This window comes from Carettochelys insculpta, chromosome 1 (assembly GCF_033958435.1).
Source record: "Carettochelys insculpta isolate YL-2023 chromosome 1, ASM3395843v1, whole genome shotgun sequence".
Lineage (NCBI taxonomy): Eukaryota > Metazoa > Chordata > Testudines > Carettochelyidae > Carettochelys > Carettochelys insculpta.
Window position 1 is genome coordinate 308,365,464 of NC_134137.1, and position 23,579 is coordinate 308,389,042.

Below are 23,579 nucleotides of genomic sequence, written 5' to 3' on the forward strand. Positions count from 1 at the left end.
CACAGAGAGAGAGAGAGAGAGAGAGAGAGAGAGAGAGAGAGAGAGAGAGCATGATATCAGACTGACCTCAGCAATAAATATATGGTGCTCAGGTACTATGTTTATGAACTTGATATAGGGCTTTTGGGACAAGGATAGGGTTAGCTCAGTGGTTAACACATCAGCCCTTGGTGTTTTGAGCTCAGTCCTTGAGGCAGGGTTTCAAGAGTTGTCATAGCCGGGGGTGGTAGCGGGGATAAGCTCCTACTATCTGTAAAATGCTCCCATGGTGTGCATCTCCAATAGCCTCTGACAACTGAAGTCCAGCTCCTGGCCTTCACATGTGGCCTAGTTTCTAAGCCCGGCGAAACTGTTTGCACTGACAGGAAAAGGGGCAAAGGCAGGTGACTGGTGCCTTAAAACCAGCTGCTTTGGGCAGATGGGGCTCGGTAGCCTGGGAAGGCCGCCCACCTAGGAGAAGGAAACTCTGATTTAAAACCTCCGCTGCCTTGCAGCGATACCTAGTCATGGGAAAGGTTTTGTGAGTAAACCCCGAGGAAAAATCCGGAGATGGACCCCCTAAGGCAGTTTGAGGTTGTGCTCAATCTCACCCTGGCAGCTCCTATGATGACATTGGTGCCAAGGTGTACTGGCTTTTGCCTTTCCCTTGGATTACATCAGTGGCGTGGAGAGGGGGAACCTGCTGCTAGGCATCAGCTGGTTCTTCAAACTTACTTGCCCAGGCCTGCACCCTGGAGAGGACACTCCGGCATCGCTTTCTGAGTGGTGACACAACACGGGAAGCAGCAGTTACCGGTATTAAGCCACTGCACTCGATTGGCGTAGAGTGAGGCACCAGGGGTTACTTCTGACAGTGGGAGAGGTCTTCGGATCTCACTGGACAGCTACCGCCTGCCTCAAGCGGGGCAGCCCCCAGCCAAGTAGGTGCTGCCTCGCCACGGTCCACTTGCTCCACTGGGTGTGTGGGGCTTAGGGAATCACCAACAGGTGGATCTTTAACCTTACAGCAGGCAAAACAAACAAGCAACAAAATAATCCAGCCTTCAGGCTGGGCACATGGAATGCAAGGACCATGACTCCAGGCCTTACAGATGACCTACAGAGCATTAGTAACCCATGGAAGACAGCAATCATTAACAATGAGCTGAGAAGACTGAGGATGGACATTGTGGCCCTCCAGGAAACAAGGTTATCATCCTCTGGATGTCTCAGGGTGAAGGACTTTTCCTTTTTCTGGCATTGGAAGCCTCCAGAAGAGAGCAGGGAACACAGTGGTGGCTTCGCAATCAGAAACAGCCTAGTTGGCTCAGTCACACCACCAAATGTGGGAACTGAGAGAATGCTGAAAATCCAGCTTCAAACACCAGTGGGCATGGTCAACATCTTCAGCGTCTATGTGCCTAATTTAACTTCTGCCCAGGAAGTTAAGGACAAGTTCTATGATGAACTTAGCATTGCCATCAGTGAGGTACCTTCCCATGAGCCGCTATTCATCCTTGGCGACTTCAACGCCAGAGTTGGCAGCGACCATCACAGCTGGCCATCCTGTCTGGGACAGTTTGGAACAGGGAAGATGAATGAAAACAGACAGCGCCTCCTTGAACTCTGCTCCCAACATGACCTCTGCATAACCAATACCTTCTTCAACGTCAAACCCCAGCACAAAGTTTTGTGGTGACACCCAAGATCAAAACATTGGCACCAGCTTGACCTCGTCCTCACCAAACGCAGCCTTTTAGGTAATGTCAGGGTGACACATAGCTATCACAGTGCAGACTGTGACACTGACCATTTGCTCACGTGTAGGAAGGTGCACATCCAGCCGCGAAGATTCCTTCTCTCCAAAAAGGAAGGGAGGCCGCGCATTGACACTGGCAAGACTCGTGACCCTTCAAAAGTATGCGAGTTTGTCCAAGCACTTGAAGAGGCCTTGCCCGCCCAGACGACACTGATATCAGCAAGAGATGGGAACAACTACAGGACACTATCTATAATACTGCGATATCTACCTTTGGGAAGAAGACAGTCAAGTCTGCTGATTGGTTTGAAGCCCACACTGAAGTGCTGACGCCCCGATTGAGAAGAAGAGACAGGCACTGGCTGCATACAGGTCCTCTCCCAGTGAGGTGAACCTGCAGGCACTCCAGTCTGCTCGGAGTCAAGTGCAGCAGGTTGCTCGGCGGTGTGCCAACGATTACTGGCTCCAACTCTGCTCCAAGATTCAGCAGGCTGCGGACACTGGTAACATGCGAGGAAAGTACGATGGGATCAAGCAGGCCATTGGTCCATCACAAAGAAAGACTGCGCCATTTAAGTCGGCCGCAGGAGAGGTCTTGAAGGACAGAACCAAGCAGATGGAACACTGGGTGGAACACTACTCACAGTTGTACACCAGAGAGACCATAGTTACAGAGAGAGCCCTGAATGCCATCAAGCCTCTGCCCACCATGACTGAACTCGATGCTGAGCCCACCTTGGAGGAACTCAGCAACACGCTAAAAGCACACTTTTCTGGAAAAGCCCCAGGGAAAGACGGTTTTCCCTCAGAAATCCTCAAATGCACCAATGGTACCCTAGTTTCAGAGCTGCATGGCATGGAATACTTTGCCAATGCTGGAGAGAAGGCAGCGTACCGCAAGATATGAGGGATGCTAACATCGTGACTGTCTACAAGAACAAGGGTGACAAAAGCGATTGTAACAACTATCGCGGCATCTCCCTTCTCAGTACCGTGGGGAAGCTATTTGCATGTGTTGTTCTGAAGAGGCTCACTGTTCTTGCGGAGAGAGTCTACCCTGAGTCTCAGTGTGGGTTCAGAGCTGAACGGTCCAACATAGGCATGGTTTTCTCTGTTAGGCAACTACAAGAAAAGCGCAGGGAGCAGAACAAACATCTGTATATTGCCTTCATCGACCTGACCAAGGCATTTGACCTCGTCATTAGAAAAGGTCTGTTCGCAATTCTGACTAAGATCAGCTGTCCCCCAACTCTGATCAGCATTATTAGGGCCTTCCATGAAGGGGTCCGTCGTATATGATGGATCCACATCCGAACCCTTTGTGATTCTCAGCGGAGTGAAGCAGGTGTGTGTGCTGGCTCCAACGCTGTTCGGCATCTTCTTTGCAGTTTTGCTCAAATATGCCTTCAGAACCGCTACAGAGGGCATCTCTCTCCGCACGAGAACGGATGGCAACCTCTTCAAACTGTCGAGTCTTAGAGCGAAGACCAGGGTGCTTACGAAGAATCTAAGGGAGTTCCTTTTTGCTGATGATGCAGCTGTTGCTGCTCACACTCAATAGGAACTGCAGTCACTCATAACTCACTTTGCGGATGCATGTATGGGATTTGGCCTCACAATCAGCTTAAAGAAGACCCAGGTGATGGGCCAAAACGTGAGTAATGAGCCATCTATCAACATGCTAGACTATGAACTGGAAGTCGTCCATGAGTTCGTATACCTAGGCTCAACGATCTCGGACAACTTGTCACTTGATAGTGAGATCAACAAGCGCATTGGAAAAGCCACCACAACGTTCTCCAGGCTGACAAAGAGAGTATGGGCTAACAATAAGCTCACTGTACACACCAAGGTGCAGGTCTACACAGCCTGTGTTTTGAGCACACTGCTGTACCCCAGTGAAACATGGACTTTGCGCTCAAAACAAGAGCAGCAGCTCAACACATTCCACACGCGCTGCCTTAGGCACATACTCGGTATCTCATGGCAGGACAAGGTCCCCAATAGCGCAGTGCTTGAGAGGGCAGGCACCGCCTCCATGTTCACCCTTCTCAAAAAGAGGCATATGCGCTGGCTGGGCCATGTGTCAAGCATGACGGATGGCCAAATACCGAAGGACCTCCTCTTCGGCAAACTGGCGTCTGGAAACAGGCTGAAAGGGTGACCTAAATTGCGTTACAAGGACACGTGCAAGTGTGACCTCAGCGCTCTCTCGATCAGTGTGAACACCTGGCATTTGCTCGCCTCAGACAGGCATGCCTGGAAACAGGGAGTGAAGGATGCTCTAGTTATGTATGAAACTACCTTGGTGAAGGAAGCAGAAGACAGGAGAGCCCTCAGGAAGATCCGTGCCCGTGATACCAGAGCAACATCTGCCTACTGCTGTTCACACTGCGGAAAGGACTGGCACTCCCGCATTGGATTGCACAGCCACAGAAGACGCTGCTCGAATCAGTCCAACTGGGGCGCAAACCCATGATCCCTCAGGATTGAAGGATGCCTACTATTACCTTGAGGTAGTCATTTAAGTGTCGGTATCCAGTAAATTAAAAAAAAAAAACTGTTATGGTATGGTGCTTGGCCCTGACAGAATGGAAGTGGACTAGACTTCATGACTTCTCAAGGTTCCTTCCATCTCTGTGAGATATGTATATTTCCATATACATATTTATGGAATACAAGATACTGCCTGACCAGAGTCTCTCATGGCTGTACAAACCTAGATTCTAACAATGCCATCCCTTCAGCACTTAAATGGGGATGGTCTGTAGGGAGTTAGATAGTCACTTATCTAAAATACAGCTGCTGACCCTGAGTGGCATCTAACCAGACACCTTTAAATTGTCATATCTGGGAGAGTGCACAAACAGAAGGACCATTATGAAAGGGAAACATGGTTGATTAACAAGGAGGAAATAAACACCTTGGATAATTGGAATGGAAATTAGATAAAAGACTTCACAATGAGATTCTGCCTGGATTGAAGTGCATTGTGAACAATGAAAGTTGCAGTGAAAGCCAATACTACTTTGTGAAAAAAAGTTCACTGCTAGCTAGTTTGTCCTTCTATTGAGATTAACTGACAAAAAAGGCTTCCCTAAAAACTGAAAGAAAAAATATTCATGCTGCAAAGCATAAAGTATTCTGAACATTGTTTAAGAGATTTCCAACTGTAATACAGGTTGAAAACATATCAGATTAAAGAAAAACTAGTAACAGTAATGGGAAAACTAGGATGCAGTAGAAGTTGTCAAGGAAAAGCAAGTACAACACATAGAAATTTAACACTAGTGACAATGAAGACAGTAAAAAGTATATTTTTCACTTACAAAATATGTTTATTTGAGTTATGTTACCATTTGTCAGATTGTGACATGACTCAGCAGATGGGTACATAAAAATTCTGTTGTAGTGTGATATATTGGAGACCATACCATATGAAAATATGTTTTTCTCTCTTTCAGTGCCGTTACTCATTTTTTGTGTGTGCTCATAAGCATATAGGTGACATTTTCCCTGTGACTGGTATCACAAAGCAAGCAAAGTCCTCTGCAATTTAAAAGATCTTTAGTTCCATTTATGTGTCTCCTGTTAAGTACCTGCTGTGTATCATAGCATTTGTTTGAAAACAAATGACATATTGTCATCAATAGCTGATAGCAAAGGTACTGAATGGAAAAAAAATATTATTTTTTGTTTATATTACCAGTATTATAGGGTAATATCCATTCTTTAACTTTAGAATAGGCTATAGTTTTCTTATTTGGACAGATTCTTGCTGTAACATCAATCCTAAGTATTTTGTCCTGGATTGATATGAGGGCAGTATTTAATCCAAATAAGGAAGATAGTTTACTACACTCAACTTAAAGAATTGATGCTAGTCTATCTATATAATTTATTTGTTCTGAAGCCTTCTTTAGTACAACCACTGGAACCAGGACTTATTTTGATAAATGTCACCTGCTTCACTTTTGTAAGCCCAAGGTTATCCTTTCATCAGTAACTTCATCTCCTGCATTGCTGAAAGAAGCACTGGAAAAAAAATGTCCATGGACAGAAAGGACAGTCAGAGGTAATTTATCTAGCATTTTCCATGTGTTTGATTTATACCTCTAGGAATGGAAGGTTCAGCATTGTTAGAATAGGTGAGTCAGCAATAAGGAAGAGGCACAGATCTTTGAGTCTTGTAATTGATTTAATTATGTTAGACAGGTGAAAACAGACTTTACAGTCTAAATCAGACTGGTTTTGTTTCCAGGAAAATATCCATCTGAGGTAGGACAGTGTTACCTTATTTTACACTAGAGACCACCCCACTGTTACATTGATATGTATTTCATTAAATGCCACTATTGGATTAAAGGAAAAAGGAGAACTAGCTTTCAAGCACATGTCCACACACACTCATACCCTCCTACACTCATTCAGGCTACGTCTACACGTGAACGCTACATCGAAATAGCTTATTTCGATGTAGCGACATCAAAATAAGCTATTTCGATGAATAATGTCTACATGTGCTTCAGGGCTGGTGCTGTCGACGTTCAACTTCGATGTTGGGCAGCACCACATCGAAGTAGGTGCTGCAGGGGAACGTCTACATGCCAAAGTAGCACACATCGAAATAAGGGTGCCAGGAACAGCTGCAGACAGGGTCACAGGGAGGACTAGCATTTCCGGGGCAACAGCTAGCCGCTCCCTTAAAGGGCCCCTCCCAGACACACTCAGCCTGCACAGCACGCGGTCTGCAGAGCCATAGGCATGCACCCCTCGGGCGACGCAGTCATGGACCCCCAGCAGCAGCAGCAGCAGATTCAGCAGCCAGAGGTCCACCCAGCCACCCCTGCAGGAGCAGTGCTCGCCCTGCTCGATGCCATGCAGGAGGCAGCTGATCACATCTTAGCCACAGAGGAGGAGCTGCCCACAGAGGAGGAGCTGCCCGCAGGGGAAGAGGAAGCAACCCCCAACCCTGCAGCCCCCCGCCCCCCCGCCGCACACGCCGCCGGCTGTGGAGCTACCCCACGAGCACTGACTGGTGGGAGCGGCTGGTGCTCAGAGAGTGGGACGACGACCGCTGGCTCCAGAACTTTCGGATGAGCCGGCAGACATTTCTGGAGCTATGCCAGTGGCTCACCCCTGCACTGAGGCACCACGACACCACCATGCGGCGTGCCCTCAGTGTGGAGAAACGGGTCGTCATCGCTGTCTGGAAGCTGGTCACTCCAGACAGCTACTGATCCATGGGCCAGCAGTTTGGCGTCAGCAAGGCCACCATCGGGGCTGTCCTCATGGAGGTAAGAGGACCCACGGTGGGAGCGGGAGGCAGCCCTGGGACGGGAGGGGAGCCCTGCCAGGGAAGGAAAGGGGAGGGGAGGGGAGCCCTGGCAGGGGAGGGCCACACACACCCCTGCACACCCCTCATTGGTGGTCTCCCATCTGCTTTCCCTGCAGGTCGTCCGCGCCATCAACGCCCTGCTCCTCCACAGGCTCATGCGGCTTGGGGACCCGGATGCTGCCATCGCGGGGTTTGCCACCCTGGGCTTCCCCAATTGCTTCGGGGCTGTGGATGGGACCCACATCCCCATCCATGCCCTGGAGCACAGTGGAGGACGCTACTTAAACAGGAAGGGCTACCACTCAGTGGTCCTCCAGGCCTTGGTGGACAGCCGGGGCCGCTTCCTGGACATATATGTTGGCTGGCCTGGCAGCACCCACGACGGCCGGGTATTCTGGAATTCGGGCCTGTGCCGCCGGCTGGAGAAGGAAACTCTGATTTCAAAACCTCCACTGCCTTGCGGCGATACCTAGTCATGGGAAAGGCGGGGACCTACAGCCCCTGACCAGGGTTGGCTGGGGGCTGGGCGGACCGGAAGATATGTCTGGCAGGTGTCAGCTGGCCCCAGGTCCCCCTCGGCGGAAGGGTCCTCGGTGGCAGATGGCGGTATGGGGGGCCAGGTAGTCCGCAACATGCTCAAACGTGCGCATAAAGGCCCCCCATGCCTCCTGGCGCCAGGGCAGCACCCGCTCCTGAAGGTCAAGGCGCCGCTCCTCCACCCGCAGGTGCTGCTCGGAGACCTCCAGCTGCCGACGGAGGATTGACAGCAGCTGGAGGTCCGTCGCCGTCCAGGATTGCTGGCTCTGCCGCCGTCCCCGCCCTGGGGCCGGTTGGTGCTCCGCCAAGGGGCTGGCCTGGACTGATGGCCCCAGTGGGCTCTCCAGGACCACTGACACCATGCCGGCGCTCTCTGGTCCCTCCGATGGTGCAGCTGTGGAACACAGGGGGGGAAGAAGAGTGGAGACAGCTGTTAGTGTGGGCCCTGAGAAGTGGCCCTTGTCCCCCCACCCCTCTGCTGCTGGTTCCCCATCCCCATCCCTGGGAGATGCTGCTCCTGCTGATGGGTGTCCCACCCACTCCCCCCGGAGGACCCTTGATTCTGCTCCCCCTATCCCCAGGGATGGGGCATGGCACTGTCATGCTGGGGGGGCAGGGGCTGATGCACTCCTCTGAGGGACATGCCACTGCTGTCCTTGGGGCCATGGTCATCTGGGCATGTGGAAGGCCCTGGTCATGTCTGTTACCCCTGCCCCTCAACTCCAGGGGTGTGCACCGGGACGGGGGTACAAACCTGATGGTCCGCTCCCACGGTCGGGGGACACCTGGTGGGCGGACGCCCTGCTGGAGCTCCGGGACAGGATGTCTATCCGGAGCCCCACATCGCTGGAGGAGGATACCCCCTCCTCCTGCTCCTCTGGTGTCCCAGGGGTGGGCTCCTGGGGGGGCCCCTGGGGTGCGGGGCTTACCTCCAGGGCGGACTCCGCCTCCGGGGCCTGCTGGGGCTTGTCGGCCGAGGTATCAAGAGTGGCCGGAGGGGAGGAGGTGTGCCAGGGCCCAGGATTTCCTGGAGCTCCCTGTAAAAGGGGCAAGTGACGGGGGCGGCCCCAGATCGGACGGCCGCATCCCGAGCCCGGACGTAACCCTTCCGCAGCTCCTTCACCTTACTCCTGACGTGGTCAGGGGTGCAGGCAGGGTGACCCCAGGTGGCCAGGCCCTCGGCCAGCCAAGCGAACGCATCCACATTCTGCCTCTTGCTCCCCATTACCTGGAGCACCTCCTCCTTACTCCAGAGCCCCAGCAGGTACCGAAGCTCGGCCTCTGTCCAGGAGGGGCCCCACTGCCGCTTCCCAGCCTGGCTGCCGGGCTGGGAGCCCTGGCTCCCCTTGGGGGGGGAGCCCTCGGGGCGCTTGGGGGGCTGGCAGGCGGCCATCGCAGCGGGGGCGGTGTCTGTGGCTGCAGAGGAGCGTGCAGGCTAGCCGCGTGGCTGGGCTGCCGCCTGCATGCTCTCTCAGCTTCCTGCACAGGAAGGCAGGGGGCGGGGACCTTTAAGGGGCCGCTGCACACGGTGACCATTGAGCTCAGGGGCTGGAGAGAGCATCTCTCAACCCCTCAGCTGATGGCCGCCATGGCGGACCCCGCTATTTCGATGTTGCAGGACGTGTAACGGCTACACGTGCCCTACTTCGACGTTCAACGTTGAAGTAGGGCACTATTGCCATCTCCTGATGGGGATAGCGAGTTCAACGTCTCGCCGCCTTACATTGATGTCAACTTCGAAATAGCGCCCGCCACATGTAGCCTTGGCGGGTGCTATTTCGAAGTTGGTGCGGCTACTTCGAAGTAGCCGGCACGTGTAGACGCGACCTCAGTGAGCTCACATGTGTGAAGAGCTACACAGGAACAGCAGAAGCCAAGGTACAGCAGGTCCAGTGCGTGTCTGGTTGCAGTTATGAATCTGGAGCAGTAAGCTGATTGTATGATCCCCTTTCCAGATTGCTCTCTTTGTCATCTATAGTACTCAGGAGCAGTCCGCACTATCCATCTTGGGGAGAGAGGAAGGGACCTACGACCAAGGCCCTGGGCTTCCTTTTACATGCATCCAAATCCAGCCAAGACTAACTCTGCAGAGTGGATGGCAAGAAGAAAAAGGAAAAAAGGGAGACCTGTTGTAGCTTTGCACTCATCTTTTATATTTTCGTCCAACAACAATTATCCTGTCCCGCTGCCCCGGGTGTTGTATGACCATGACCATGACCATGACCATGACTAAGAGCAGATGGGACTTTGATCTTCCCTTGATGGATCTTCTTTCTTTTGCAGGGCTCAGCCCCTATTATTCTCTGGTCATCCAAGCACTCCTGGCAGCTTCTCGTCCAGAGGAGCTGGTTTCAGGGACTGATTCACATTCACACTCACATTCACACTTTCCTTATGTGCACAAGGAAAAGCTCACTTCAGAAAGAAATAAATTTCTTTTACAAAAGCTACAACCAGGATTTTCACAAGACTTATGGTATCCATAAATAATTTCTTGCTAACTTATACTATTTAATATAAACCTAGCAGCTGCTACACAACTAAGCTTCTGAAGCAAAATATAACTATATAAAACAAAGCTTAATCTACAGAACAAAGCTAGTGTTGCAAAGCTTACAGAAAGTTACAGGACTTAAAACCGGCAATCAGTGAAAATTACAGAACTTACCTCTGCATTGTACTGGACTGTGTGGAGGCGTTATACAACAGACAGTAGATCCCGGTGGATCAGGTTTAAATTGAGAGTGATCTTCCAAAATTCAAGGATCCAGTTTTCCTCCTGAGGCAAAGCAGCTTCGTGCATGCTGTTGGTTCAAAGCAGCCCTAAGGCCAGTGTCACCCTCACAGTAGGATGCCTGGGCGGTACAAACCAAGTATAAATGGTTCTTGTGCCACCCTCATGGTCTCTACAGCACAGCTGATTTAATATGGAATAAAGGTATAGTGATGCCTAGCTCTTGGCATTATTTAGCAACAGTCTTTGGCCTAGTCTGATTTATACCAGGGGATCAGCCTAGGGCACAACCATTTTAGGACTGGGGGGATGGAGACAGTACTATCCCTTACTGACCTGTACTATTTGCTCCTTGTTCATAGCCTCCGTAACATCAGGACCACATTGATCATATTTCTTTAGCTGTTCACACAGACATGGCTTCTCCATTTTATTCTGCTACACTCTTCTTCTCTGCAGCTCCTAGCAAATGGACTCCTTGTTCTTCTCTTCCCCTCCCCAATCCCCACTGCTGTCTTCCAAGAAATTCTGGGTTTTACACTCTTTCTGCTCCTTCCAGCCCCTAAAGACTTTTGGCTTGTTTCCTAAAGATTCAAGCAAACTAACTATGTCTATGATCCCATAAAACACCGGCAGCTGACCCATGTCAGCTGACTCGGGTTATTAAAATGCTGTCTGGATTCTTAGCTGGGGCTGGAAGGAGCAGGGAGAGTAGCTCTGAACCCCTTCCTCACCTGAGCCCAAACATGAACACAGCAATTTTATAGCCCCACAGCCTAACCCATGCAAGGCCAAACCAGCAGACAAAGGTCAGCTGCAGGTTTGTTACTGCAGTGCAGACATACTGAGTCAGGTTTCTCTTCCTGGGCCTGGGGGACTTGCCAGCCAAGGGTAATGAAGATGTTGAGGGCAAGGAGCTATGGGGAAAGACTGAAAGAACTGGGCTTGTTTAGTTTAGAAAAGAGAGGTCTGAGATGGGACATGATAGCAGTTTTCAAGTATCTAAAAGAATGTTACTAGGAAGAAGGAGAAAAATTGTTCTTTTTGGCCTCTGAGGGTAGGACAAGAAGCAATGGGCTTAAACTGCAACAAGGGAGGTTCAGGTTGAACATTAGGACAACCTTTGTAACTGCAAAACACTGGAATAAATTGCCTCAGGAGACTGTAGAATCTCCAGCACTGGAGACATTTAAGAGCAGGTTAGACAGTCATCTGTCAAGGATGGTCAAGTGGTACTTGGTCCTGCCGTGAGGGCAGGAGAATGGACTTGATGACCTCTCGCAGTCCATTCCAGTTCTAGAGTTTTATGCTTCTAAAGAGGGGTTGGGACATGGGCTCAGACAAAGTGCGCATGGGTCCTGTCAAGACTTCCCACACAACTCTGTCATTGCTGTGAAAATCCTGAGGTGCAACACCTGTGCTGTCCCACCATCACCCCATCTACAGTAACCAGGACTAATTTGTATGACAAGTTTGTAAATATTTACTTAAGATAGGGTGAGATTAATAAATTCACATATACCAGTAAGCAGTGCCAGTGTGATTCAGAAATCTTGATTAAGCTCCGGGTGTGATGAACAGGAAGAGATAGTTCCCTTAGAATGTGATCCACAAAAGCTAATCCATTAGGTCTGGAGCTGCCTGGATCAGTCAGAGAAAGATGCTGAGCAGAAGGGTATGAGATAAGCCCTGTGCCCTCACCAAATTATGTACTGGGTTTGCAAAAGAGGCATATATCTGATCTTTGTGATTCCTAATGGGAACCCACTGCCTGGAGCTTAGGCACCTAAAATGTCTCCTGGGAGAAATCACTGGTGCTTGTCTTGCTCAGCACAAGGCAACTGGAAGAGGAAGAGGTATTGATGAGTTGTAATTTTTGACCTAGTGGTTACAGCACTTACATGAGATGTGAGAGATTGGAGTTCAGTTCCTTCCTCTCTTTCTCCACCAGGCAGGTGGATTTAAATAAAATATACTCACCTATGGGCTATTCTAACATGGGGCTCCCTCTCTTTCTCCTGTTGAACTCCTCTGCTGAAAGTTGAGAAATGCTGTTAAAACTTTTCTCCCCTAAGACAGGGGAATGGAGTTGAACTGCCCAGGCAAGTGCTTTAACCACTTGGCTAAAAGTTATAAGGAGGGAAGCACCTCCTCCTCCAGCCAGATCTTGAATGGGACCTGACCTGTTAGGCAGCCTCTGAATGCACCTACTGGATGGGGTGCCACACACAATTTGGGTATACAAGCACCTATTTGCCCCAGGCTCATGCATCACTCTGGGACTTAGGCAGGACATGCTTTTCAGATACCAAGAAGCAACTGAGCACTAACTCAGAGGCAGGAATATAGGTGCCTAGGACAGTTTTACCCTGAAAACTTTGGTGCTGAGTGAGTTTTAATACCTGTGGTTTTGTGGATCACTGTGGAGCCATAACTGGGACACAGGTATATTTATTTATGTAAGCACATGTATGGATCTCAGAGTTGGTACTCAGAGGTTCACGGCCTATGATGTCCTGTGGCCTTATTTTAGCTCCTGATTCTATTATTAATTGCTGACAGTTGGCACTACTAGTGTTAATCAGTGCAACTAAACCCTCCCCCACAACTTTCTAAAGTGGTTTTATACTCAGAACCTCATCCCTAATTAGAAATTATATGCTCTTGCCTTTGAATTAATAAACGTATTGGGCTTGTCTACATTAGCTCCCTTCTTCGAAAGGAGCATGGTAAGTAGGGTGTTGGGAGATTATTAATGAAGTGTTGTGCTGAGTATGCAACAATTGATTAAGCTAATTATCCCCCACGACAACTTCAAAGTGTTAAACTTCGAAGTGCTGGCTCACGTGTAGCCACGGCTCAACCGCCGGTACTTTGAAATGCCTGGGCAACTTCAAAGTCCCTTTACTTTCTAAACATAAGGGGGAAGTTTCCAGGTGGTTAGCTTGGCTTAGCCCTCAAGCACTGATTAAGCACACCTATCACAACAACTATCATCATCTTTTAGGACCAAAGAGTGTATCTCATTTCTACGTGTGTATTGTAAGCTTTCAACCTATTAAAAGCTCATTTCTTGTTACTAATTAATAAACCTTCAGCTTATTGCATAGTCAGCTGAATGTATTGTTTTTGGTTTGAGATCTGAGTACAACTGACCCGGGGTAAGAGACCGGTCCTTTGCAAATGGGAGCCACCTGAATATTGTTGTGATTTTTTGTGTAAAGTGACCTGCACCTAACCATGTTAGTTAAAAGATCAAGGGCTCATTCTCATGTATCTCAACCAATATTATATATGCCACAAAGTGGCAACAATGCCCCACCACTATGTACACTGGACTGTTTTAACAACCTGCACCCTACCACCAATCTTAGCCTTGACTATTCCACATGAGAGATACATTACCTGGACACCGCGGTGCAAATCATCAAATGGTCACATTAGCACCACTCTCTACCTGAAACCCACTGACTGCTATACTTGTCTACATGTCTCCGGCTTCCATCCAGTACACACCATATCATCCATCCATCCTTTATTGTCAGGCCTTAGATACAATCCCATCTGCTCTGATCCTACTGATAGAGACCGAAAAATTCAAGATGTATACCAAGCATTCATTAAACATAGATACCCACCAGGAGAAGTAAAAAATAAAAAAAAACAGACTGACAAAGCCAGATGAATACCCAAAAACCAGCTACTTCAAGATAGGCCAAAGAAGATCAGTAACAGAATACCCCTTGTCATTACCTCTAGTGCCCAGCTCAAACCCCTGCAAAGCATCATTAAAGACCTACAACCTATTCTAGATCATGATGATACACTCCAGAAGGCCCTAGGTGACAGGCCTGTACTCTCCTACAGACAGCTCCTAACCCAAGAAAGATTCTCAATAGCAATCACAGGCTACACGACAGTGATATTAATCCTTGAACTCTTCCTTGCAACAAACCCTGCTGCCAAATTTGCCCACATATTTATTCTGGGGATACCATCACTGGACCTAACCATGTTAGTTATAAAGTCAAGGGCTCATTCACATGTGCCTTGACTAATATTATATATCCCATTATGTGCCAACAATGTCCCGCCCTATGTACGTGGGCCAAACGGGGCAAACTGTTCACCAAAGAATGAATGAACACAGAGCAGAAACTAGGAATCTCAATACACATAAGCTGGTCAGTGAACATTTCAATGGAGTGGGACATTCTGCTAAAGACCTGAGAATTTGTGTCTTACAACAAAGAAACTTTAAAAACAGATTGCATAGAGAAAGTTGTGAATTGGAGTTCATATTCAAATTCAAAACATTTACACTTGATATGAAAAAAGATGACAATTACCTCATGTATTACAAGGACTGCTTCCTTTCCTTTGATGCATGTAATTATCTCAGGCAATACACTTAACACCCCCATATCTCACCCCCCCTCCTTCAGTCCTATGTACTTGATTTGCCAGTTTTTATTGCATTTTTGGGACCTCTGTACTTATAGATGTCAGTCTGTACTGGAAATGGTATTGATTTGATGAAGTGGGTCTGTCCCACAAAAGCTCATCACCAAATAAATTATTTTATTGGTCTTAAAGGTGCTACTTGACTGCTGTTTTGTTTTGTTAAAATACAGACTAACATGGCTGCCTCTGTGTCATTTATCACCTAGTCAAACTTGTCTGGGTGGTAAGATACCTTGCCATCCCCCAAGAGAACTGTCAGTGGCTCTGTGGTAAGACTGTAACGGTGCTTCAGGAGTTTGTGGGTTTTAACCCATGTCTTGACGGTCTGCCCTGAGGCTTGTACTCATGGTAGTGCGGCTCTCCAGACAGCATGTCTGGGCTATTCCTCCTAACTCTGTCACTCTCTGTGTGATCTTGGGTAAGTCACTTGGCTCTCTGTCTGTCACTTGTCCTAGGTTTGAATGGGAATTTAAGTACTTTCTGAGCTTTGTGAAACAGCTTAAGATCCATGGAAAACAGAACTGAAATAATATTTTAAATATATGATAAAGCCCAGAAGCCCAATCAGGATTAGGGCTCTGTTGTGCTAGATGGTTTCTGTTCATAAGGGCTTTTCAGTGTATGTAGAGTTGTGTAGTGAATTTGAATGGTTTTTAACGTGGCTATGCTAATTTACACCAGCAGAGGAGCTGGCCCCCAGAGTAGTATGCATTCATGCGATTAGAATTGAGCTCTTGGCTTCAGCTTTAGGAATACTTCTCTCCTTAACTATCACTCCTGTGTAGTAACAAGAACAAAGCAGCAGAAATGCAGCACTTTAAAGACTAACAGAATGATTTATTCGGTGATGAGCTTTCGTGGGACAGACTCACTTCTTCAGAAGAAGTGGGTCTGTCCCACAAAAGCTCATCACCGAATAAATCATTTTGTCAATCTTTAAAGTGCTGCATTTCTGCTGTTTTGTTTTGTTGGAGTGCAGAATAACATGGCTGCCTCTCTGTTACCACTCCTTTGTTGTATTATCTTGCTTGACTATTGCATAGAACACGTTGGTTAATTAGGTTATCTTTAATGCAGCTGATCCTCAGATCTGCACAAAGGGGTGTTTGAAGGATACTGTAGGGAGGGGAAGGGACATGCAGAAGTGAGGTGGAGTGGAGTGCACAGCACTCCACCACAGCCCTGCTCACCTCAACATCTATCGACAGGTGTTGTGACACAGAGAAGCCCTCGCAGCTGTTTTAGGGTACTCCGACACCCGTTTCAGCTGTCAGTTCACGCAAGATAGGGGGCTGGAAAGGTGGCTCATCTAATAGATGATGCCAACTTGCTATTATAAGATAAGAAGAGATACTGGAGCATTTTTAAATAACTGTGAGCACTTTCCTTATCTTGTTGTGAGACCTGTATAGATGGGTATGACAGGCTTGCCAGCTGGCTGACATGGCCAAAACAGTTTCAAAAAGGTCCTGCTAGTAAGGCTAACTACATAATTTCTTCTTCCCTGCCTCCCCAGAACAGGGATAATTTTGGTTATGACTCCAAAGTTCCTGTTATCATGCCTGCATGCACCTATTTTCCCAAGCTGGGCTGAATGTAAATTGAAGGTTGAATCCTGCACATGAATACCCAAGACAATCACACTCATAAATTTGGATACAACGAGCTACGCACTCAGTTCCCCATTCAGCTCATGTGAAAAATGCACTGCATTTGTTCTCATTTCTTTGTCTGATAGTGCAGAACAGACTAGCCAAAGTATAAAGCTGCTGATGGCAATTATACACAGAGGCTGTACAGAAGTCAATAATCTGCATTTAGAATCCCCATTCCATACACACACTTCCTGGATAGCAGTACACATACAATCATGAATTAATTATAAGAAAGATGTAACTACTGCAACTGTAACTAGACCCCTAGTCTCTAACAATTTGAGAATAATAGTTCTGTCATTGAGCTAAAGTAGGAGGTCATCTTGAATTGTACTGTGCAGGAAATCACAGGGACTACAGAAGTCACTGTTTTCTATAGTGTAATGCTGATGTAGAAGGAGAGTCTTAAATTTGAGTCTTCTTCTGGGAGAAATAAAAAGGAAAAATAAAGTTTTCCAATTGCTTAGCTGACAATCCACTAGATTAAAAATTTATACTATTTAGAAATGCCCCAAACTAAATCAAGATAAACGGTTTGATTTTAAAAATTGTAGATTTTAGTATAAAATTTTCCTTCAGTTGAGATTTTGCAGTTTACAATTGAAAAAAATGAATTAGATTTTTTTTCTATTAAATTACTGTTCTGATTAAATTTTTCAAGAAGCTTTTGGTTGATTGGGTTTTGAATATCAATGTTTTTACTTTTATTTATATTACTTTTGCTAGAAATGGATGCAAATTGGGCAGTAAACAGATTAAAACAACAATGATTAGTTGCAGTGTTAAACAATAATAGAATATCAATTAAATATTTTGGATGTTTTCTATGTTTTCAAATATACTGAATTCAATTACAACAGAATAGAAAGTGTACAACGTTCTCTTTATACTTTTTATCAAAATACTTGCGCTGTAAAAAAGCAAGATAATATTTTCCAGTTCCCCCATTCCACATACGATAGTGCAATCTCTATCATGAGAGTCAATTTTACAAATATAGAATTGTGTATAAAAACTAACTGCACTCAAAAAGAAAACAATGCAAAACTTTATAGCTTACAAGTCCCCTCAGTCAAGCAAGTTTTTTTACATTTAGAGAAGATAAATGTTGCCATTATCTCAATATGTTAAAGATTCATATGCCCTTTTATACTTCAGCCATAGTTCCAGAGGATGTGCTTCCATGATGATAATGGGTTCTGCTGGATAATGGCCCAAATCAATGGATTCCAACATATGTCAGTTTTCATGATCTAAGTCAAATGACACTAACAGGAAGTTGATTTTCTTTTCTGGTGACTTCAGTTATGTAGTTTCCCCATTGGAATGTTGCTCTTTTAACACTTCCAAAAGAATGCTCTGAACTCCTCCCTCTAGGATTTTGGAAGGCACATCAGAATATTAAACCTTGGGTTTTTAGCTATCTTTAGAAATCCTACACTGCTATCTTCTTTGTGTTTTGTCACATGTGCAGTGAGAATGCTCTTCAAATGAACATGTGCTTAGTCGTCACCAAAAACTGCTATAGCATGAAATATATGGTGGCCTACAATTGTCGCTCAAGGAGTTAGTCACAGATTTAATTAACACATATTTTTAAAACAAATGCCGTCAACATTAAGGCATGTTCTCTTGATTTGTAGCATGATGGGGCATACAAATGTTTAATATATCTGGCACATAAATACCTTGGAAACACAGCTATCAAAGTGCCATGTAAACACCTGTTCTTACTTTCAGGTGATATTGTAAATAAAAAGTAAGCATCATAATCACCCATAAACATAAACTTGTTTCTGTAAGCAATTGACTGATAACAAATTAGTACTGAGTGGATTCGTTGGTTTTAAAGTTTAACATTGCTGCATTCAAGTGCAGTTATTTAATAAGAAAAGTATTTTTGTGAGTTGTACTTTCACAATAAAGAGAATGCACTATAGTACTTTGTATTCTGGGTTGTAGCTGAAATTAATATGAAAATATATTTAATAAATTTCCATTTATATTTTACTTTGTGAATAAAACTGCAACTACTCACGTTACTTTTTCTCCCATATTGAGTGAGACTAGCTACCAAACTACTCTCTGATGTAAAATGGTTAGTATTCAATAACTCTGAGAAGGCAACAACTCAAGCGTGCTTGTGAGTGAAGCAAAAATGTTAGGTTCCCAATGTTGGCTTCTCTAATAAAAATGTAAATTAAAATCTAACTCAGTTATACAAACCCTCAAGAGCAAAGATAAAGTCTGTTGTTTCTTTTATGTTCTAATGGCATTTGATTTCTTCCACAAAATGTAATATATTAATAACCTGCTTATATAATTTCACAAGGCTGCAGTGTTTATGCTGCCAGGACTCTGTAACCCTGCAGTTCTTGTTTACCTTCACCAGGAACTGTTGACATTTCATTTTTCGCTTCTTTGCTTTTAGTACATTTTCCATTACTTTTTGGGTTAATTAAATGAGTTAACTGTGATAAATCAACAGCTCTAAAATCAAAAACTGAAAACAGGTTATACTTTTAATCTGTGTCTACAAGTGCACTTATTTTCAAAAATGCAGGCCCCATTTTGAAAGAACCCTAAAACAGCATAGGATATAGATAAAGGTATTGGAAACAGTGTTTAAAAGTTAGAAAAATTTGTTCCACCACATTGTCGCTTTCTCCATCTCACTCTCCTGGGCTGTGTCTACACTACCTCCCTACTTTGAAGGGAGGATGGTAAGTAGGGTGTTGGGAATTTATTAATGAAGTGCTGTGGTGCATATGCAGCACTTCATTAAGGAAATTACCCCTTGCAGCAACTCCGAAGTATTAAACTTTGAAGTGCTGGCTCTCATGTAGTTGAGGCTCACCCGCTGGTACTTTGAAGTGCCTGGGAAACTTCAAAGACCCTTTATTCCTCAAAATGTTGAGGAGTAAAGGGACTTCGAAGTACCCCTGCATCCCTACTTCTCTGGGCATCTATGGGCACTCCTCACTAGCAGTCAGTTCTCCGCTCACCATGGCTCCTCACGCCTCTTTGTGGAATCAGTTCTGCTCCCTTCTCTGATCATGTTTACACCCTTCCAGAAGATGACCAGAGAGGAGAAACGACGGGAAAACAGGCCCTGGACAGAACCGTAGCTGTCCTAGCTCTAGATCGGAACACTTTTGCTGGTTCCCAGCTTCATCACCAAACCTTAGTTCATGCCTTAAGCTGTGTCTACACGTGCACGCTACTTCGAAGTAGGGGCACTAACTTCGAAATAGCGCCCGTCGCGGCTACACGCGTCGGGCGCTATTTCGAAGTTAACTTCGACGTTAGGCGGCGAGACGTCAAAGTCGCTAACCCCATGAGGGGATCAGAATAGCGCCCTACTTCGACGTTCAACGTCGAAGTAGGGACCGTGTAGACGATCCGCGTCCCGCAACGTCGAAATTGCCGGGTCCTCCATGGGGGCCATCAGCTGGGGGGTTGAGAGATGCTCTCTCTCCAGCCCCTGCGGGGCTCTATGGTCACCATGGGCAGCAGCCCTTAGCCCAGGGCTTCTGGCTGCTGCTGCGGCAACTGGGGATCCATGCTGCAGGCACAGGGTCTGCAACCAGTTGTCGGCTCTGTGGATCTTGTGTTGTTTAGTGCAACTGTGTCTGGGAGGGGCCCTTTAAGGGAGCGGCTTGCTGTTGAGTCTGCCCTGTGACCCTGTCTGCAGCTGTGCCTGGCACCCTTATTTCGACGTGTGCTACTTTGGCGTGTAGACGTTCCCTCGCTGCACCTATTTCGATGTGGTGCCGCGCAACGTCGAAGTTGAACATCGACGTTGCCAGCCCTGGAGGATGTGTAGACGTTATTCATCGAAATAGACTATTTCGATGTTGCTACATCGAAATAAACTATTTCGATGTTGGCTTCACGTGTAGACGTAGCCTTATATCCTCACCCCTTATATCCTTCATCCGAGCCATGATTAGCATAGTTCCTCTTCTCTTTAATTGGACAATAAGAATAATTATTTATGCATTTAAAACATCTCTATTTTAACCAAAACAGAAAAAAGTTACATGGTAGAATTATGTGTAACAATATGCAAATAAAGCTGATCTGGGCTGGTTTATCCCTTGCTCACCAACAGAGGGCTCTGTTCCTAATGGTCTTTTGGTCATGAGGCTTAGAAGTGGATAAAGTGGGGCAGAGCCTCAGCTGTTGTAAACTGGTGTAACTCTACTGAAGGTCATTAACTTCAGGAGGAGATCTTGCATGTGCACCACTTTCGAAAATCAGGGAAGTGACTGACTTTGTGCTTAAGAACCAAGCTTTATGCTCCTATTTTTGGAAATATGGGCCCAGACATGCACTGTAAGGTGCAATCTTGCATTCATAAGGCAATACACTGGAATATCAAATATGCATATTACCTTTGATCTCTGAATATATAATTATCCTAATTTTACAGATGGGGAAACTATAGCAGAGTTAAAGAAATTTACCAAGGCCTCGGAAAAAAGCAAATAAATACAATAATATATCTTCTGGAACATTTCATAATTTCAACACAAGTAACACAAACTAAAGCACAAATGACAAAACAGATGATAAAATATATTCTTGTGGTGCTTGATCCTGGCATTTTTCTTATGGTTATTTGTTAGTGTATTAAGTTGCAAAATACACTATTTTGGAATGACAGCTAGTTTGCTATTTGTCAGAAGTCCAGGAAAGGGGAAGACTTAGAAATTGTATAGAGTGAAATTGAAATAAAACTCAAGTGAGATTTTTTTCAAGTGGAAAGAAGTGGATTTTTGCAAGTGGAAAGTGGATTTTTGGGAAGAATCCTGAGAAATAACTCACTTCCAAGCCATGCTCAAATAATAAATACAAAGAATTACAGCAGCACTAGTCTTAGAATTATGTATTACCGGTGAAGAATTGAGTCACTTAGGATTCACACATTGCAACATTTTATATATATATACTTACACAGACAGAGATTTTCATTAACATTTACATGATTTAAACATTCAATATTGTAATTATTTCGATATATTCTAATGTTAATTTCCTTGTAGATTAAAGTAATATTAATGCTGCTCCCTGCGGCAGACAGAGAGTAATCATGCCTGAACATCTCAGATTAAGTGGCAGTCCTGCAGTGTCTACAAGCTCTTTATAGGGAAATATTCAGTTAATGATGGAATGTCCATATGGAAGAGGATTGCAGAATGGTAAGTGCCTCAATCTCAGCCAGTCTCATAATACACAGAGTCCTATTTATGTTGGTTAATTAAACAATTTTCAATACTGATTTTTAAGAGATTTTATAGAACACTCCTGGAACCCTTCACACTCATCAACACTGCCTCAGGAGAATCCTAAATATCTCTTGGGAAGATAGACACATGAACACTGGCATCCTGGAAGAATCAAACAAGACCACTATTGAAGCCATTATCATTAACCAACAACTTCGTTGAATTGGTCATGTGGTTTGGACGTCTGATTAGCACCTCCCAAAACAGATTCTGTGTTCTGAGCTGGAGGAAGGACAGAGGAGCATTGGGGCCAGAGGAAGCAATAAAAGGATGTACTGAAGGCACACATGAAAATGTGCAGCATTGGTGCGGACACTTGGGATAACCTGGCCCAGGACTGCGCCCAGTGGAGAGAGGTAATGCATAAGGTGGTGGCACAATGTGAGAGATCCTGCCACTGGGCAGACAAAGAGAGGCGGAGAAGGAAAGAGTGGCAAAAACTGCCCCTCGCCCCTCCAACAGCTCCCAGGACCTGCCCCTTCTGTGATAAGACCTGTGGCTCCAACATTGGGCTGATCAGCCATCAATGGACTCACAAATAGGAGGGTAACATGAAGACATCCTACTCACTACCATAATACCACCAAGAATAATGATTGCGTAGAGAACCTGAATGTTCACCCAACTATCAAAATGAATCTGTTGCTCGGTTTAAAAAGTTCTATTTCTTTTTGAACTCTCCTCTATTTTCTGTACTCCTTGAGTTTGTCTGGCTGATGAGGGTATGTGTACAGCTCAGCTTGGCACAAAGTAAGTGTTTGATTAGACAAGCCCAGAATAATGAAATATAGCAGAAAATATTCTTCTTGCGGCATTTTCAGTCTGGTTGAAAGGGGCAAGTAATGAAAATTTCGCAGCATGATTTGATCTTCTGAGATGCCCAGTCTGTGATCTAGACCAAAGCTATTGAAAAAAAACTTTTAGTAGTCAAATCTAAAATGTACCTGAACTGAATTTGTGGTTCTTTGCACATTATAGCCTATTATACCAATACACTTTAGAAAAAGTTGAAATTAGGGATGGATGGGTTAAAGGTTTGGTTCCAAACTTTGTTGAACTTCTTGGATTCCCAAAATGGAGCTCTAAATTGCACAAGTGTAGGTCTTTATGTGATATATACAACATTTACTTCTTCAGTTAAGCTTCAAAGATCATGAGATTAATTTTTCTTATTGTACTTTGGCAAACTTGCTTCAGCTGCCATATGAATCTAAGACACTCAGACGTGCATAAAATGAAAACATAATGGGACATATTAGAAGAACAAATATTTCAAACATTAGAAAAAAGTCTCATACATACTTTCAGTTCAAGTTTGGTGCAAAGGTTTGGTTCTTGTTTTATCAGCCCCTGTTCATTAAGCCCTGATTTTAAATTGTTTCAGTTCACATAGGCTGCGTTTACACTAGCCCCCTCCTTTCAGAAGAGGCATGGTAATGAATGAGTTGAGAAGACGCTAATGAGGCACTTCCATGAATATGCAGTGCCTCGTTAGCATAACAGTGGTGCACAATCCAAAAGCGCCACTTCTGAATCACGTGCCACCCGTGTAGATGGGGCCTTTTGAAAGGATTCCCTGGACTTTGAAAGCCCCTTCTTCCTAAAACCAAATAGGAAGAAGGTGCTTTCGAAGTCTGGGAGGTCCTTTCGAAAGGCCCCCGTCTACACAGCAGTGCCTCATTAACATCTTCCCAAATCTTTCATTACCATGCCCCTTCTGAAAGGAAGGGGCTAGTGTAGACGTAGCCCTAATGTAGAAGTTTAGATAGAGGTATAGGACACAAAATATAGTGATAAAACTAACACTACTGGGTGTGAACCT